This window comes from Narcine bancroftii, chromosome 2 (genome assembly GCF_036971445.1).
Source record: "Narcine bancroftii isolate sNarBan1 chromosome 2, sNarBan1.hap1, whole genome shotgun sequence".
In the NCBI taxonomy this organism is placed as follows: Eukaryota; Metazoa; Chordata; class Chondrichthyes; order Torpediniformes; family Narcinidae; genus Narcine; species Narcine bancroftii.
The window spans coordinates 113,733,059-113,737,641 of NC_091470.1; the positions used below are offsets into that span (position 1 = coordinate 113,733,059).

The 4,583-nt window shown below is 45.6% G+C and overlaps 1 long non-coding RNA gene across 4 annotated transcripts in view; it reads right to left on the minus strand.

Moving 5' to 3' along the window:
* Positions 1 to 4,219: 4,219 nt before the first annotated feature.
* The window catches only part of LOC138754162 (uncharacterized), a 27,988-nt gene continuing 27,624 nt past the window's right edge, over positions 4,220 to 4,583 (minus strand). For all 4 annotated transcript variants that reach the window (XR_011351581.1, XR_011351583.1, XR_011351582.1 and 1 more), the window contains exon 3: positions 4,220 to 4,387. This is a non-coding gene — a long non-coding RNA (uncharacterized lncRNA). The remainder of the gene's footprint in view (positions 4,388 to 4,583) is intronic.

The window sequence follows — 4,583 nt, forward strand, 5'->3', positions numbered from 1 at the left end:
AATCTGAGGCGCCTGCAAGCTCACACCAAGACACAAGAGAAACTTGTCCGTGAACTACTCTTTGCAGACGATGCCGCTTTAGTTGCCCATTCAGAGCCAGCTCTTCAGCGCTTGACGTCCTGCTTTGCGGAAACTGCCAAAATGTTTGGCCTGGAAGTCAGCCTGAAGAAAACTGAGGTCCTCCATCAGCCAGCTCCCCACCATGACTACCAGCCCCCCCACATCTCCATCGGGCACACAAAACTCAAAACGGTCAACCAGTTTACCTATCTCGGCTGCACCATTTCATCAGATGCAAGGATCGACAACGAGATAGACAACAGACTCGCCAAGGCAAATAGCGCCTTTGGAAGACTACACAAAAGAGTCTGGAAAAACAACCAACTGAAAAACCTCACAAAGATAAGCGTATACAGAGCCGTTGTCATACCCACACTCCTGTTCGGCTCCGAATCATGGGTCCTCTACCGGCATCACCTACGGCTCCCTGAACGCTTCCACCAGCGTTGTCTCCGCTCCATCCTCAACATCCATTGGAGTGCTTTCATCCCTAACGTCGAAGTACTCGAGATGGCAGAGGTCGACAGCATCGAGTCCACGCTGCTGAAGATCCAGCTGCGCTGGGTGGGTCATGTCTCCAGAATGGAGGACCATCGCCTTCCCAAGATCGTGTTATATGGCGAGCTCTCCACTGGCCACCGTGACAGAGGTGCACCAAAGAAGAGGTACAAGGACTGCCTAAAGAAATCTCTTGGTGCCTGCCACATTGACCACCGCCAGTGGGCTGATATCGCCTCAAACCGTGCATCTTGGCGCCTCACAGTTTGGCGGGCAGCAACCTCCTTTGAAGAAGGCCGCAGAGCCCACCTTACTGACAAAAGGCAAAGGAGGAAAAACCCAACACCCAACCCCAACCAACCAATTTTCCCCTGCAGCCGTGTCTGCCTGTCCCGCATCGGACTTGTCAGCCACAAACGAGCCTGCAGCTGACGTGGACTTTTACCCCCTCCATAAATCTTCGTCCGCGAAGCCAAGCCAAAGAAAGAAAGAAAAGAAAAATTTGTAGAACTCTTTTGGATTAGTTTTCACCCTGCTTGCCATAGTTTCCTTGTACCTTCTTTTAGCTTTCCTAATTCCTCTCTTAAGATTCCTCTTACATTCAATGTATCTTTCAAACATCTCCTTAACTCCATGCTTCTTATATCTAATGAACGCCTCCCTTTTTCTTTGAACCAAGTTTACAATATTCCTTGAAAACCACGGCTCTCTCAAACCTTTTGCCCCTACTTTTAACCTAACAGGAACATAAAGCTTTTGCACTCTCAAAATCTGATCTTTAAAAGACTTCCATCTCTCTACTACATCCTGCCATACTGCTAGGCTTTGTCCCCAGTAAGAGTCTTTAAAAAGACCTTACCTTCCTGTCACACTCTCCTGTACGCTCGCTCGACCAATGGCCGCCTCCGACGCCGACTCCTCCCCGCAGACCCTGGTAAGAGACTTTTTGGCAGTTTCCACAAAACAGGACGTCAAGCGCTGAAGAGCTGGCTCTGAATGGGCAACTAAAGCGGCATCGTCTGCAAAGAGTAGTTCATGGACAAGTTGCTCTTGTGTCTTGGTGTGAGCTTGCAGGCGCCTCAGATTGAAGAGACTGCCATCCGTGCGGTACCGGATGTAAACAGCGTCTTCATTGTTGAGGTCTTTCATGTCTTTCAGCATCATGCTGAAGAATGTCTAAATGACTTTTAAATGTCATAGTTGCCCCTGCCTCCATCACTTCCTCAGGTTGCATGTTCCATACACTCACCACCTTCCGTGTGTCAAAGGTGTCCTGCAGGACTCATTTAAATCTTTCCCCCTCCCACCATAAATCTACGCCTAAACTCCCCTACTCTTGGAAAAGGCCCTCATGATTTTCTAAATGCCTATAAGGTATCCCCCCTCACCCTTCTACACTCCAGGGAGATAGCCCTAGCCTATCCAGCCTTTCCTTATAATTCAAGCCTAGAGCATTTGTAACTTAATTATATTTTTCAGAAAGCTGGGTAATATAAACTGTGCATAATACTCCAAATGGAGACTCAGCTATGTTTTGTACAGGTGTAACATGATGTTCCTGCTCCTGTATTCAGCACCCTAATAGATGAAGGTAAGCCTCACTCCCATCGTCGCTCTCCTACCATCTGTATCCAATTGGTCAGCTCACCCTCAATCCTATGTTATCAGACCTTCTGGCCCAGTCAACTATGTGGGATCTTGTCAATGACCTTGCTGGGGTCCATGAAGAAGATGGACTGAGGAGGTGGGGGGTGGAGGGGGTGAGCTGATTTCAGCAGAGAGGGCAGGCTGAGGAGAAAATAGAGTTCCTTTCACCTTCACCAAGTGAAGTGTCTCACCATGTGGTCAAGGACAAACTTTGTGACAAGGCTCCAGAGCAATGTTGGGAGAAATGTGGCATGTAAGAGGAGCGAAATAAAGGGACTTTTCCCCTGAAGCTGTTCGTATCTTTATAACCCTCAACTCCCCACATCCTCTCACTAGTTATCAGATAGATCTCCCTCTGCTTTTTCCATCACTCATTCCCATCACTCCACAACTCCTAAGCCACCCCCCCCAAACATCCCATCCCACCCCTACACCACAGTCCCCCGGACCTCACTCTCCGATCCTCCCACCACTCCACTCCCTGACGACTTCACTCCCCAGCCATCTCACTCCCCACCACATCACTCCCCAACCAGCTCATCATCCCACCACCCCAAAACAAATCACAGAAAATAAATAGGTAAAAAAATAAGAAAGTTTAAAATTGGTGCACCTTGCCGTTAGTTCGCCAATCTCAAGCAACTGAAAAATTCACTTATCCGCCCTCTATCAATCCCCATAGGTGCCGGATACTGGGGGTTTTAAAGAATCCCAACAAGGTCCCCACTTATTCTATTTTATATCCGAAGAATACAGGCCCAAGCTGTTTGACATCCCTTTGTAGTTCACTATGGGTGCATCCCAACCTCCCCTCTCTCAGGATCTGTCCGTGCACAGTTGAGCTCAGGTGTCCCTAGATACTTGGACAAATCAACATCACAAATTTCAGCCTTTTCTGTTGCACTTGAGATCTTACTGAGCATGAATTGTTTGCTGTGCTTCCTGCCCTTACATGGTAGACTTCCTCATCACCCTTTGTAATTGTCCCATCATTTGATTTCTCAATGTACAAATGAAATAAATTAGCTTAAACTCACGGTAAGACCTATAAAACCTCAGGTGAATATTTGGCCGGGCAGAAGGTTTGGCCGTGAGGAAGGTTGACCTAATCCAGTACATCCCGAGCGATTTACAATGCACAAGGTTCGATAAAGAAATAACAGTGGACAACAAAGATTTTTCTTCCTGAACACTTCTGGGTGTATTTTATGGATCTTGGGATGCTGACCAGGAAAATCACTGTACAATGTTCTTATCCTGCAATGATTTTCAGTTATAACCATTTTTTCATGATTATCCTGTCATATTTTAAGTCTACTTCTAGCATACAAAACCATGAACTGCAACATGTCATTGAAAATGTACTTTCTACATTCGCACTTGAACTTCTTCCCTGCTGATCTTGGAAATTGCGACCTTGGAAAAGTGGTATCAGGGCAATCCATCAATGCCGGTCGCCTATTGTTGGACACTGACAGAGAGGCATCAGATGCTAAGTTCAAACGAAAATCAGCAGCAAAACATTTTGAACTAACGTATGTTTCATCATCATTATGAGATTAAACATGTTAAATTCAATCAAAGTTAATTTAATGTTTCTTCAACTCCCTACGTGATACAGCAAATCTGAAATTATCTTTGTGTTCAGATTGAAGTTGTCTATCATAATCCTCAATTTATTCAGGAAGCAAAACTTTTGAATTTTTTTTTGTACAGTGTTATCAATGGAATTTAATCCTAACAAATGTGAGGCGTCATTTCTTCTCCCAGAGTTTTGGGCAGGTCTCAGACAGACTGAAAATGTGGGAGCTTGTTGACAAGTAGTGGGCTGTTGTAGTGTGTGGGGGAGAGTTGTTGATCGGAGTTGGGGGTAGGAATGAATAATGCAAAGGTGCTGGTGATAAGAGCATAGGAGGATGTTTATGTGGGCGCTAAATAAAATAAGTTTAAATTTGGAGATACAAATAAGTCCCTTCCCTTCCACGAGCATCATGTGACCAATTAAACTACTCACCTCATACATCTTTGGAATGTGGAAGGAAACCAGTGCACCTGGAGGAAGCCCAAGCAGACATGGGGAGAGTGTGCATACTCCTTACGGACAGCAGCTAACCGTATCTCCCCTGAGGTGGGCAGGAAATGTGTGTGTCTGGCTAGCTGACATGGTTTAGCACTTATGGAACTGAAAACAGAGAAGTGTGAATAAAACATGCAACCGAGGTAGCGTTTGCAAAGATCATGTAAACTTTTAACACCACTCACAGAGTTACAAGTGTTATTTTGATGCTCATTTGGTACAGTCTGAGGGAAGCCACTTTACCCATTGCCAAATACTCACCAAGATCTAAATGCTTAAGCATCTCCATAATTTTGAGTAA